General features: G+C 38.6%; 1 non-coding gene across 1 annotated transcript; it reads left to right on the forward strand.

Moving 5' to 3' along the window:
- Positions 1-5,871: 5,871 nt before the first annotated feature.
- LOC141597688 (small nucleolar RNA R71) lies at positions 5,872-5,978 on the forward strand. Its single transcript, XR_012522909.1, has one exon. It is a non-coding gene; the product is annotated as a small nucleolar RNA R71 (small nucleolar RNA).
- The last annotated feature ends 9,530 nt before the right edge of the window (positions 5,979-15,508 follow it).

The following is a 15,508-nucleotide window of genomic DNA, read 5'->3' on the forward strand; positions in this document are numbered from 1 at the left end:
ATGTTTGCATGAGTTCTAGGTGCCTAGTTATTAGTTTTGACTAGTGTAGAAAAACTAGGAAAGACTTTAGAAGAAAACTAGAAAAGACTAGGAAGAAAACTAGGCGATTAAGAAAACTAGGTGGTATAAAAACTAGGTAGTTCCATGCACTTGGCCTTGGTCTTTCCCGAGGTTCTTCATCCCTTTCGTCACGGTTTGCACGCCCCCCAAGCCTTATTCGGACTGTTTTTGTTTTATTTTTCGCGTCCCTTGATACGGTAATTTTCTCGTAGAATTTTCGTTAAGGACACCATACCGTATTCACATCAGCAACTAACATTTATACAACCTGATGCATATGCTTCTACCAACTAGTATGCCAAATAAACTAAATGCAAGTCCTAAATTCACATTGTTATACCGCATCAATCAAAATAAAGCCATATAGTCATTAACATAAAGAGGAAAAAGGAGATTGGAAAGATCATACCATGCGGTCTTCGATATACTCATGTCTCGGATGTGGCGTAGCCAATCTATGTGAACAAGGATGAACAAACACAATATATACAAAACAATATATACAAGACTAGATTACAAAGGAAATAAACTTGTTTTTGGGTTTTCAATTTTTTTCAATTTTTTGGAATTTTCAAATTTTTTTGATTTTTTTGGATTTTTGAATAAAAGTCAAGTTAGAATTTTCCATCCCCACACTAGTATGGACATTGTCCTCAATGGCCAATATGATAGGAAATTATGCAAGTATGATGTATGATTTCTATACTAAATGCAAACTATACTAAACTACACTACATGATGCCTGTGTTTTTTGTTATGGCGGAGAGCATAATTTAAATTAGATCCCAATGCATATGCATGGACTTTCCCCAAACCAAAGTAGACATTATTTCTAATGTCAAGAAATTAGGGGTACTTCATGCACATGGAATGCAATGCATGCAACTACAAATTGTCATTTTGGATTTTACAAATTGAGAACAATACAAATGAACACCTTAATGAAACCAAGGTGTTAGTTCTCCATGTTGGTAGGACTCCTCAAAATGCTCAAGATAAAATAAAGAAAATAAGAGAAGTAGACAAACCATAAGAGAGGTAAAAGAATGTAGGAGCCTCCAAAGTTTGCTAATCCTCCATCATATCATCATTATCATCATCTTCCTCCATAGATGTGGAATCATTTCCACTCCCACTTTCGCTTGCTTGCTCTTCCTCACTTTCTTCATTTTCATTAACCCCTTCTTCATGATTAACCCCTTCTTCTTCGCCTTCATCATCAACACTCTCATCATCAACATTCTCCTCTCCACTCGGTCTTTCACCACTAGGAATGCTAGGAAAGAATATTTCCCTATCCGCCCAACTAGGCAAAGGACATGATGGATCAAGAAGTCCTTGCCTAGCTAAATGTAGGAGGGGCGGATATTGGGCCTTGTAAGCATCCACTCTATCATTGTAAGCTTGCTTGTGCATTTCCCTCATGAGTAGAGTCATGTAATCATTTTCTACCTCGACATCCTTGGGTTTGAACTCGTGATACTCAAATGGGTAGGGTGGTGTGATAATGGAGGAGGAGGGCTTGTCAATTTCACCTCTTTGTTGTTGAATGATATACTCGGTCTCCTCGGAGAGTGGAACAAGGTAGTTTGATCGGTGAACATTCAATCGGCAAATCTTTGAAGGCAAGGTGAAGGATCTAGCTTCATTGGTTAACCACCCATATTTGTTGTCAAGAGAGTCATGATTGACCCACTTAAACTTGTGAATCATGGTGTCCATATCAATAAGATGACCTCCTTTAACCGCCACAAAAATGTTGTCTTTGTTGAAATTTGGGTTAAAATGCTTGGCCAAATGGGTAACTAGTCCTCCATTGACAATAAAAGCGGTGTCTTCTTTACCACAATCGACATTAAGCCATCGTTCAACCAAAAGTCTTAGAGCATTATATGGCTTGGTAAATTCCCTTCCTATGTTCAAGGCCGACTCAAGAAGAACACAATCGAGTTTGGTAATATGGTTTGGTATTCCCAATGACCTTATGCCACACTCCAATGCCGGGATGGTGGACTAAGAGAGCACGACAATCATGAAAGCGTACGAATTTCTTTCCGGAAATTGCCTCCCAAAGAGGAGCGGGGTCATACTTGGTAGGAATCTTTGTATATTTCGGGGTATCACTAAGGCCTAAAATCTTACTCAATTCGCCATAAGTAATGCGTCTATCAACATTTGCAAGACGAAACTCGATGTGGGTTCGAGTCTCCACCCTTGTGACTTTCAAGGAACTCAAAAATTCCAAGGTGAGGGAGGGGTATGTCAATTCTTTCATGGTAAACAATTTACCCAATCCCATAGACTCAAAGAAGGTTTTGGTTTGTTCAAGTACACCCAACTTTGTCAAAGCATTTTCACAAATAAACTTAGTAGGCATAATGGTCTTCTTAGCAAAGTGAATGAATTTCTCCCTATGAGAGTCGGAAGTGAAAATTACCTCCGGATAATCGGATAATTGAGCAATAACCGGAGTTGTTTATGTTGTAGCTTCCATAGGGGGATCTTGTTGTTGAACCTCCAACCTTGTATTAGAGACTACCAAAGCCTTTGACAATTGTTTTTCTTGAAGAGCTAGTTGCCTTTTGGAAAGTGTCTTCTTTTGGGGTGCCTTGTTGCCTCCTTTAGTTCTTGCCATTCTCCCTTGCTTGATTACACCAATGAAAGATTGAAATCTTCAATTTTTAGTTATGCCCAAATCGATTTAGGATGAATGAATGTTGCTTGGTATCCTAAAAATCGACTCAAAAGTTGAAGACTTTGGTGTTTGAATCACTTGTTGTTGCAAAAGGAGTGATTAATTTTTGTTGTGAGAAAGTTTGGATTTGATTTTGTTGAATTTGGTTGAGGAAATTTGTTTTTGTTGATGGAGAGGATGAGGGTTTTGGAGTTTTGGTGTTTTGGGTAGTGTTTGAATGTAGAAGAAATGAGAATGAATGGGAGAAGAGGGTCAAAAAGACCCGTTATATTTGAAACAACAGGGGAAGACGAGCGGACCAAGGGTCGGGACGCTCGGATTCTTCGTGTTTTGTCTCAGGAAAAGACGCCACAGGACGAGCGTCTTTTTGGAAAGACGAGCGGATTTTTCTATGTGAGACGAGCCTCTTTCTGGACGGATGCTCGGATTCCGTTACAGGGAAAATTTTTAGAATGTTGCAGCAAAAAGACGAGGGTTTTCTTTGAAAGACGAGCGTCCAGAATCAGACGAGCCGATTCTCAGTTAGGACGCTCGGATTCTATGTCAGACTAGATTTTTGAATTCTGCAGCTCTGCCAGACGAGCGTCTAGTGACATTGGACGCTCGGGTTTCCCGAGACAAGCGGACTATCCGGTTGGCCGCTCGGATTATTCTTGGACCACACGGATTCAGGTCTATCCGTGGGTACTGCATAACCCGTGTCATTTTCATTCTTCAATTCTCGTGTTCTTCATTGTAGGGGCACTACAAAGGCATGAATAGCCTAGGCAATTGCTATCCCCACACTAAGGTAAAGCACTACACATCAATGAAATCATAAGTCCCTCCCTCACTTCTCTCAAAATGATGAATATCTTGATCAAGGCACATAAATATAAATCCAAAAATGACAAAAATGCAATGTAAAAATTGAAATGCAAGTTAGGGAGTTAGAATATTTACAAATGGTGGTTTAGGGAGGACTCTACCAAACTCTCATCCAATGTGAGATGTCAAGGGGCATGTTCAAGGTGTTGTTGATGTTACTCAACACCTTGAAGAAGTAATCAAAAGCTTGCTCATTATCGTGATAAAGATCCTCAATAGACCTTTGCACTTGTTGTTCTTCTTGATGGTCTTGATTCATAGCATTACCAATGTAGGGATTGAATATCCCTTCAAACTCATCGTCCCAAAGGCCGTAAACTTCGTCTACTTGATCACTAAAAATCTCTTTAGTTGATAGAGACAACTCTCCTTCTTTCTTGTTTTGGCCAATGAGGCCATCTTCTTCATTGTTGGATTTGGGTGGGCTTTTCAAGCTCTCTTTGTTGATATTCCCTTGCTCATTGAACGGAGCATCATCAACTTTCTTTTTCCATTGGAATTCCGACTTCTTCCTCTCATCTTTCCAGCTATAGTGATCAACCATAAAGCATGGTTCATGAAAACGGGGAGCTCTCATAGTCTTGTCAAGATTGAAAGTTATGGTTTCATCTCCCACTTCTAGGGTAAGCTCTCCATGCTTCACATCTATCATCGCACCCGCGGTGTGCAAGAAAGGTCTTCCTAGGATGATCGGAATATTGGAGTCTTCTTCCATGTCAACAATGACAAAGTCCACCGGGATGAAGAATTTGCCAATTCTCACGGGAACATCTTCCCATATCCCTAACGGTGTCTTTGTTGTTTTATCGGCCATTTGGAGTGTGATATTGGTACATTTAATCTCTCCCATCCCTAGCCTTTTACTAACCGAATACGGCATAACGCTTACACTTGCTCCTAGATCACACAAAGCCTTGTTGATCGTGGTCTCTCCAATGGTACACGGTATTGAGAAGCTTCCCGGATCTTTGAGTTTCGGAGGTGAACTCCCTTGAAGGATGGCACTACTCACCTTAGTGAAGGCGATAGTCTCAAGCTTCCGGATTGACTTCTTTTTCGTAAAGATGTCCTTCATGTACTTTGCATAGACCGGCACGTGATTGATTAATTCCGTGAAAGGAATCGAGACTTCTAAATTCTTCACAATTTCCATGAATTTTCCAAGTTGGTCATCAAACTTAGGCTTAGCTTGACGACTCGGGAATGGAAGTCTAATCACAATGGGCTCCTTCTCCTTGGCCTTTTCTTCACTTTTCTTTGAAACTTCTTGATTTGTTGGTTCTTCTTCCCTAGAGTTTTGCACAACTCCTTCTTTGTCACTAGCCTTCACAACTTCATCCTCAACTTGCTTTTTTGGCCCTTCATATCTTGTACCAATCCTCAAGTGAATGGCACTAACCGTTTCATGTCTTGGGGGATTACTTTGAGGTGGTAATTGCCCCTTTTGTCTTTGAAAGCTTGAAGATGCTAGTTGGGTCATTTGAGTTTCCAACATTTTTGTGTGGGCTAGGATGTTGTTGATGGTGATGTCTTTTGCTTGGCTATCTTTTTGCATTTGAGTGAAAAATTCTTGTTGATTCTTTTGCATTTGGAGGACCGCTTTTTGAACATAAAAACCTTGGTCATTTTGTTGATTGTATGGAGTTTGATTTTGGTAACCTTGGTTTTGGTTGTAAAAGGATCTTTGATTTTGGTTTCTCATGGGAGGTGGGGTGTATGTTGGTTGAGGATTTTGAACATTTTTTGCTTTTGTATGAGAGATTTGGATGGAATTTGGTGTTTTCATTGTAATAGTTGGAATAAGGGGTACCACTCTTGTATGCTTGAAAAGCATTCACTTGCTCACGTATTCCCCTACATTCGCTTTGGTCATGTCCCAAAGTTCCACAATTCTGACATATTCCACTTGGGATTGATGAAGATGCCACCATGGCATTAACATGTTGCTTTGGTGATTTTGAGGCTTCTTCAAGCTTAGCCATAGCCTTTTCGAACTTCAAGTTGATGGTATCGATATGAGCATAAGTTGAGCACCCAATTGAGTAATAGAGTCCACTTTATGCTTTCCTCCTCTAGTAGCCATGTTAGGTCTACTATATTGTGAAGTATGGACCGCCATTTCCTCAATCTTGTTCTAAGTTTGATTGTCGTCAACTTCGGTGAACATACCATTTGATCCCATGTTGAGAATGTTTCTTGAGTCTTCATAAACACCGTTCCAAAATTGTTGAACCAAGAACCACTCGCTAAGTCCATGATGAGGACATGAGCGACAAGTTCCTTTAAATCGCTCCCAAGCTTCATACAAAGATTCTTCGTCCCTTTGCTTAAAACCCGTAATTTGAGCTCTTAGCATGTTAGTATTTTCCGGAGGGTAGAATGTTTTGTAGAAAGCTAGAGCCAACTTCTTCCAAGATTCAATTCCAAGAGTAGCCTTATCAAGGCTCTTCAACCATTGTTTTGCGGTACCAATTAGAGAAAAAGGAAATAAGACCCATCGAATTTGGTCTTGAGTTACACCAGTTTGTGAAATCGCATCACAATAGTCACAAAAAGTCTCCATGTGAGAATGAGGGTCTTCACTAGGCATCCCTCCAAATTGGCTTCTTTCGACTAATTGGATAAATGCGGATTTAGCAATGAAATTTCCGGTTAAGTGTTGTGGTGTGGGAGTTCCATTGGGTAGGTTCTCCTCGGTTGGTACGGAATATGATGAAAACTTAGGCATTGTGGGTAGATTTTGTGGTTGATTTGGTGGTTGTTTTTGTGGTGGGTTCTCCTCACCTTCTCTTACAAAAGGGTTAATGAACTCAAGAGAATGAATATCTACAACCTCACCGATACCTCTCAAAGTATTTCAAGCAAGTCTTCTATTGGTTGTCAAAGTCCTTTCAATCTCGTGATCAATGGGTAACAAGTTACCTTGTGATCATCTAGACATGCAAAATATCAAACAACTCGAAAACAATTAGAACAAACCTTGAGGAGTTTTACTTCCTCAAGGCTAAGAAAGACACAACTAATAACAATCTAAGAAAATCAAATCAAGTTACCACCGACCCCGGCAACGGCGCCATTTTTGGTCGGACTCACTTGGAGCTTAATTTTCGGTTACTTGTCGTTAGGAGCACCTAGACCAAAACAAAATTTATATCTCCACAAACAACTCTACTATTAGTAAAGAGGTAAGTAAAGGTCGGATCCCAAGGGACGGGTATTGATGTAGGATTTTCGATTGCAAGTAGCGGTGTCTAGGGGTGTCACGATTTGGGTTGAGATAAGAAGATCACTAAACTAAATAGTAATAAAAGTAAACAAGCAAGATGATTAAAAAGAGATGTAAATAATTGATTAAAAGCACTAGGGTGTCATGGGTTCATAGGGGATTCATGGGATTTGATCATACAAACATGTTTTCAACTAGATGCAAGCAATTATTGTTGTGATGGGATCGAGTTAGTGTATATCTTACAATCCCTAGGAAGGTTTGGGTCCCGGAGCCGACTCGATTAGATTGTACAACACCTACAAGTCGACTTAATCCTCCCTATCCAATAATATGCATGGTCTAATGAGACTCGAGTTGGTTTATGTCTTACAAGTCTCATTGAAAAGATAGGTGATGGGTAAAAAATGCAAGGATTCATAGGCTCGCATTTCATCAAACATAACATGTACATAAGTTGAAATCACAACAAGCAAGCAAATTAATTTTGAAAGCATATTAGATTAAGCATGAATCAATCCCCATGTTGGTTTCCCCTAATTCCCCATTAACCCTAGTTAAGGTGACTACTCACTCATTATCAAGTTTAACATGTTAACAAGGTTATCAATCGTATTAACAAAGCAAAACATGATGAATAAATGAAGATGATTAACAATAATTAAAAAGGGATTAAGAGAATTATACCTAATGATGATTCCAAAATAATAAGCAAAGAATAAAAGAAGTACTTGATGATTGGAAGGTTGTCAATCTCCCAATAAACCCAAATAATCTTCAATTACCCCAAAATAAAAGATGAACAAAAGAGAAATTAAGGAAATGAGATTTGTATTAAGACTTGATTAGAAGTTGATTACAAGATTAAAGAGAGATTAGAATAATATAAACTACACTAAAGATTGATAAGAAGATGATATGAATCTGATTAGACTAATGGGGTATTTATAGTGGGGATTAGGTGCACAAATTAGGGTTTACTAAGGGCTTAAATGACGATTAAGTCCTTGAGGAATCGCTCCTCTCAGAAAATATGCGGGTCTCCTTTTAGCTAGTCTTTCAAAAATATGCGCATCTTCAAAGAGGCAAGAAGAGGACGTGTGGGCCTGTAAGACAATCCGAGCGTCCAAGGGTCGGGACGAGCGGATTAGTGAGCTTCTGGACGAGCGGATTGGTGGTTTGGACGAGCGTCCTGGGGAGCTACTGGACGGGCGTCCCGATAAGGGAGACGCTCGGATCTTGGTCCAGCCTTCCTTTTCCTTCTTTTCTTCTTCCTTCTTCCAACAATCCTCCGGGATCTTGTCGGAGATTCAAGGATTTCTTCATCATTGCCCATCTACTGTATTATGTACAAAGGCCTTCTAGTCTTGTCTTTACTTTAATGCTTGGTCATTGAATTCAATCAATTTAGCTCTATTTTGCCATAAAAATGCAAGGTTTTCACTCATTTCCTACCAAGGAAACAAAACCTCAAAGAATATACACAACAAAGGACTAAAGATAGTAAATGACCCAAATATGCACTAAAAAGCATAGGAACGAGGTTAATTCGGGGACTAAATATGCTCAAATATTGGTCACGTTGACTGTAATTGATGCGTGTCTATAATATGATGTTTTACATCTTTATTTCCACGCATTTTATGTCTATTATATGTAGTTTATTCTACTATTTCCCCTATTTCTGTCTACTCTCGCATTTTTATGTAATATTGCAGATTATTGCGGAAATGAGCAGAAAATAAACCAAATCTTGACCCCGAAAGCTAAGCTTAGGAAGGACATGAATATTTGACTCGGACTTGAAGTTTAGAATGCATTTCAAGGCCTGAAAGGTGTATTTGCGTGGGTTTTAGAAGCGGATTGCCAGCTACAGTGGTCTATAGACTAACCTACATGGTCTATAGACCGTCAGAATGCTTCTCGACATTGCAGGTTGCTTCAGATGGCTATATCTCAAGTTCTAGAGCAGATAATCGAGTGATTCCAATTGGAGGTGAAAGCTTATCCTCTTAGCTTTCCAACGCCGCGTAGAACGCCTGATTGACCAAGTAACAAAGAAATGGCAGCTGTTTTAAGATCGGTGCGCGCTGCAGGAATCGTCAGAATGCAATTTTGTACAGCGCTGTTGGTCGATCGACTGGTCCAAGTGGTCGATCGACCACTCCACGAGTCTGACGAGAATTTAAAAGAACGAGAATTAAAGGATTTTAATCTAAGCCCATTTGTAATTAGGTTTGGAGAAGGAGTTACGTGATATTTTCTATATAACGTGACTCTTCCTCATCAGATGGAGGATCATCGAATTCCAAAAAAGACAGTAGCTATTTTCCTTAGTTTAGTTTTCATTCATCGTATTCAATAAAGTTCCTTGCTTGCTTTCGGATTCAATTCTTGCTTCCTACTTCGGTATTATTTTGTCCTTAATTTCAGTTTCTACTTTATTTTGTCATTAGCATAGAATTGATAGATTAGAATCCCGAACCATAGCCTCTTTATTGCGTTTTATTGCTTTAATCATCCAAATTATGTTTTCCCATATCGTTTATTTCAATTTCGTCGTTGTTATCAATATTAATATGCGTAGCTAATCATCCTTTGCTAAGATGTGAGAGGATCTGTGGCGTAGACGACGTAGAATAGGTAAACCTGTTCCGGGGTTTGGTCGATCGACTGATGTCAATAGTCGATCGACTGAATACCTGGTCGATCGACTGGCCCAGCTAGTCGATCGACTGCATCACGTAAGAATCAGCATTGTTCAATTGATTTAATTGCAATTTTTAGTAAAAGACCGAGAGGTTATTTGTTAAATACTTAGGACTTGACCGACCCAATAGATCGAAATAGAGGGGAGGGCAATAGACTACCAATTGAACGACTAAATTACTAAGATCGAAAGATAGGTAAAGTTTAGGCATTAGGAATCACTTTTCAGGGCGAGAGCTAGTATTAGTGAGACCTAGGGACCAGTAGCATAGGCTGAGAGGCCCTACTAGTTAAGAATGGACCGAGAGGACTTCTTATTTTCCCACCTATCGTGATTATTCAGACTTACTTAGGAACCCATCGTCGTAGTTGCAGTGAACCGACCGTCTTAGCATTCTTTTTATTATTGTTTACATCTCTTTAAATTACCTGCTTTAAATTATTTGCATTTAGTTTAGTTTTATTTTATTTGCCTTTAGATTAGTTTTAATTTAATTCAACCCCCCTTACTCTATAGACTAAATTAAACAGATGAATCTCATTTGCCTCCCTGTGGTTCGACCCTGCTTACCGCTAACTTCTGTTAGTAGTAAATAGGTTTATAAATTTTATTTTTGATACTTACATCGACATGTATCAAATTTTGGCGCCGTTGCCGGGGAGGCAGCGCTAATTTTTAGTTGTTTTTAATTTTAGTCTTTCTTTCTTTAGTCTCAGGGAACTTCGGTTCCTTGAGACCGTTCTCATGTTTTGTTTTCTGAGTTTTCCACAGGAAGAGGATGAAATCTTTGGTGCTTATTTCGCCAGGCTTTGGGAGTTTATTAAGCCCGGACGAGATGCATTCTCTGAATTCCAAATATTCATGACTATAGCCAATGGTATGACTGACCCTACGCGAGCATACCTAGAATCTATTGCTAAGGGGGATTTCACAGGACTCCCCGTAATTGAGGTATTAGAATTTTTTGATTGGTTTGCTGCTGAAACTCTTAAACCCAAATTTTCTCTCCATGTTGACTCAGATGAGGGGGTGGGTGAGACCTTAGAAACCAATCTAGAAAATGCTGACGGAGACATAGAGGAGACCATTAGCGTTGTTGACAATCCTTTTTATGAGGATAGTTTAGAACCCCTTTATGATTCTTGCACTGATAGTGAGGTCGATTTGGAGGATCTCTTTGAGAACCTCCAACTTGATGAGTCTAGCGATAAGGAGAGTGAGGAGGAAAATTTTGACAGTCTTGAGGTTAAATGGGATAATTATGACGATGTAGATAAGCCTATTCTAGGAGACCCCATTGACCCATTTGACTTTACAGCCCCATGCATTTGGGATGATTATCCACCTTCAGCTGACCAGACTCCTGCACCTCACATTTCTTACCTGTCTGAGCATTTTAATTCTACTCGCGTTGTTTTTGAGTCAAATGCTACTGAGCTCGCTAATTTTCCACCTGCTGTTAATTTGAGCTTTTACATTCCGCCCTTATCTGGAGGGAGGAATAATTTTGTGGATGTTTTTAGGAGCTATCATAGGAAATTTGTTAGACTTAGATGTTATTACATTTTAATTTCCTATGCTACTACTATTTTATGGTGTTACTTACAGTTTTGTGTAGCACATGCGCAGTTATTTGATCGGTTGCTTCGTGCTTTGAGCTGTTTTGACTGGGCTTATTTGGAGTGGCTGTTTGAAGGAAAAGAGGGTCGAGCTGGGACCGTCTAATCTAGCGCTACCGGGAGGCAACCCGAAGTTTAAACATTTTGTTTGATTTGGTTTTGAAACATTTAGCTTTATTTGGTTTGTGTGCTTTAATAATTAGCTCGACTTAGACAGTTACTTTGGGTTTTTGCGCAATTTTGGGCGCGTTTTATGTGCATTTACAGGTTATTAGACCAAGTTAACTCAATTCATTGAGTTAATTCGTGAGCAGGAACTGTTCACGTCAGGTAACTTGGTCGATCGACTGATTAGAGTGGTCGATCGATTGATTCGCGCACCACAGAAGCTACTGTTCCAGGTAACTTGGTCGATCGACTGGTTAGAGCGGTCGATCGACCACTATAGCTGCTATACCTCGTTCTTTTAATTCTTTGCACGTAATTTACCGTTCCAATTTTGTTTTCTCGGATAATGCGCGGTGTGTTTTGTTACTTTTCAGGTACTTTATGGTAGCACTGCTGGCTACTGAAACCTCCTAGCTCACGCTGGTTTGGGGAGGTTTCCTTTTGCGCTTAAAATCTTGTAAGTTTCCGAGTCCCAATTTCATGTCTTATTTAGTTTCTTATCGCAAAATCCCAATTTCCTTTGCTTATTTATACACATGATTTCGCACAATGAGGGCATTGTGTGATTTGGTTTGGGGAAGGGTTTTGCGTTGCATTTCATTCTGTTTTACATTCACGTTTACATTTTTGTCTTTCATTGTTTTTTATTTTCCACATATACAAAATTTCAAAAAAAAATAAATTAGAAAAAATTCAAAAATTCAAAAATATCACGTTTAATTTTGCATATTAGGTTGAGTCAGATTGGAGTATTCATTACTGATAGTTGTCATTTGCTTACTCCCTGCATTTTATCACATCTTTTAGCAAAAGTTTTTGTAATATCTCGAATTTCGTTTCAAAATTTGTTGAACAATTAGACTTGACTTGAAATTTTGGCAAACTACAAAACTTTCTAAGGAATTAGAGCTTTATAAACTGGTGTCATTCATGACCAGTTTCATTTAGGATTGTGAGTAGTTACTCCCTGCATATCGTGTAACATTAATTTGCACAAGTATGACATTTAATTTCTTTTTGCATGCATACATTCGGGTTAGTGGTTGTTATTGCATGTTTGGAGAATGCTTGCGAAAATCCATTTTATTCATTTTACCCATTAGCTTCACATTAGCCAAAAATTGCCAGTTGACCCTTTAGCTACAATCCATAAACTAAGCCTACCCTTTGCTAAGCTAGTTTGGTAGTTTTAGTGGTATTCGTTGTATTGTATCAATTTTGGCTCGATTTGCACTCTATGAAGTTGGTAATGAATGAAGGAGAAAAGAAAAAAGAAAAATGAAAAAGTTGAAAAATAGTGACTGCCGAAAACAAAAAAACGAAAAAAAAAAAAAAAGAAAACAAAAGAAAAAGAAACGGCAATAGAAAGAAAAAAAAAAAGAAAAAGTTTACTCCTATGTTTGCTTTATATTTTATGAGGAGTGTTATTTGGATTAGTAAAGTGTTTGCCTAATTCATTAAGGCATTTGAGCTTATTTCATTGAGTTAGAAGTGGATGTATTTATTCGGTTTGATAGGATGCTAGCTTGGCTATTTCCCTCTCATTCCCATATCGTTTTGCCTTTTCTTACCCATAGCCTCACTTATCCAAATCTTTGCAAGTATTCGGCATGTGATGGACCCTGAATGGTTGGAATGTATGTGCACGGTAGCTAGAATTACTTATCATACTATATTGCATGCATGATCATGTTGGTTGAGTCTAGGTGACCGACTTTTATCTCTTTCTCTCTTACATATAAATTGCTTACCATTTGCTTTGTTGAGAGAAGAGTGACCCGGGAGAGTCCAATCTTGAAAGTCTTGCAAGGTCAAACGTTCAACATCTTTTCGAAATATGCATAAATTCGTTTGCGTTACATTGAGCTATTAGTAGTTGATTCGTATCCATTAAATTGGTTTAAGTAGACGATTTTCAGTTTGTCCATGTTTTGCTCCTTTCTATCTAGATTTAGTTTTGCATTTAGTTTGATTGGGGACAAGCAAAGGTTTGGTTTGGGGAAGTTTGATGCGTGTCTATAATATGATGTTTTAAATCTTTATTTCCACGCATTTTATGTCTATTATATGTAGTTTATTCTACTATTTCCCCTATTTCTGTCTACTCTCGCATTTTTCTGTAATATTGCAAATTATTGCGGAAATGAGCAGAAAATGAACCAAATCTTGACCCCGAAAGCTAAGCTTAGGAAGGACATGAATATTTGACTCGGACTTGAAGTTTAGAATGCATTTCAAGGCCTGAAAGGTGTATTTGCGTGGGTTTTAGAAGCGGATTGCCAGCTACAGTGGTCTATAGACTGACCTACATGGTCTATAGACCGTCAGAATGCTTCTCGACATTGCAGGCTGCTTCAGATGGCTATATCTCGAGTTCTAGAGCATATAATCAAGTGATTCCAATTGGAGGTGAAAGCTTATCCTCTTAGCTTTCCAACGCCGTGTAGAACGTCTGATTTGACCAAGTAACAAAGAAACGGCAGCTGTTTTAAGATCGGTGCGCGCTGCGCAGAATCGTCGAATGCACTGCAATACAAATGGTCGATCGACTGGTCCAAGTGGTCGATCGACCACTCCACGAGTCTGACGAGAATTTAAAAGAACGAGAATTAAAGGATTTTAATCTAAGCCCATTTGTAATTAGGTTTGGAGAAGGAGTTACGTGATATTTTCTATATAACGTGACTCTTCCTCATCAGATGGAGGATCATCGAGTTCCAAAAAAGACAGTAGCTGTTTTCCTTAATTTAGTTTTCATTCATCGTATTCAATAAAGTTCCTTGCTTGCTTTCGGATTCAATTCTTGCTTCCTACTTCGGTATTATTTTGTCCTTAATTTCAGTTTCTACTTTATTTTGTCATTAGCATAGAATTGATAGATTAGAATCCCGAACCATAGCCTCTTTATTGCGTTTTATTGCTTTAATCATCCAAATTATGTTTTCCCATATCGTTTATTTCAATTTCGTCGTCGTTATCAATATTAATATGCGTAGCTAATCATCCTTTGCTAAGATGTGAGGGGATCTGTGGCGTAGACGACATAGAATAGGTAGACCTGTTCCGGGGTTTGGTCGATCGACTGATGTCAATAGTCGATCGACTGAATACCTGGTCGATCCACTGGCCCAGCTAGTCGATCGACTGCATCACGTAAGAATCAACATTGTTCAATTGATTTAATTGCAATTTTTAGTAAAAGACCGAGAGGTTATTTGTTAAATACTTAGGAATTGATCGACCCAATAGATCGAAAGAGAGGGGAGGGTAATAGACTACCAATTGAATGACAAAATTACTAAGATCGAAAGATAGGTAAAGTTTAGGCATTAGGAATCACTTTTCAGGGCGAGAGCTAGTATTAGTGAGACCTAGGGACCAGTAGCATAGGCTGAGAGGCGCTACTAGTTAAGAATGGACCGAGAGGACTTCTTATTTTCCCACATATCGTGATTATTCAGACTTACTTAGGAACTCATCGTCGTAGCTGCAGTGAACCGACCGTCTTAGCATTCTTTTTATTATTGTTTACATCTCTTTAAATTACCTGCTTTAAATTATTTGCATTTAGTTTAGTTTTATTTTATTTGCCTTTAGATTAGTTTTAATTTAATTCAACCCCCCTTACTCTATAGACTAAATTAAACAGATGAATCTCATTTGCCTCCCTGTGGTTCGACCCTGCTTACCGCTAACTTCTGTTAGTAGTAAATAGGTTTATAAATTTTATTTTTGATACTTACATCGACAGGTATCAGTAATAATAATGGAAAGAGGTGTGGATGAATCGCCATCGCCAAATGTGCAAAGGGTTTTTTGTCTCCAAGCTCAACTCGTAAGCTCTATCCATCCCCATTTTCCGTTCTTTTTTCAATTTTGCTGCTTATTTTTGTTTATTTAATTTGGAGTTTTCTTAGACCTTAAAACAAAGTGTTCTAATTTGCTGCAACTCTGGTACTTTAGGGTTACTCATTATAATGCTCGCCCGGCTTTTTGTTTGAGATTTGCTTTTGTGTAATTTCATTGCCTAACATTACAATTGACAATACTTGTGACATTGGGTTGTCTTTATTTCCTTGAATTATCAAATTCACTGAATATGCTGCTATCTGACTGTTATTGCCACATTATGAGTGAATCACATTGTGAATGAGTAAAGTCGT

Source organism: Silene latifolia, chromosome 8 (assembly GCF_048544455.1).
Source record: "Silene latifolia isolate original U9 population chromosome 8, ASM4854445v1, whole genome shotgun sequence".
NCBI lineage: Eukaryota > Viridiplantae > Streptophyta > Magnoliopsida > Caryophyllales > Caryophyllaceae > Silene > Silene latifolia.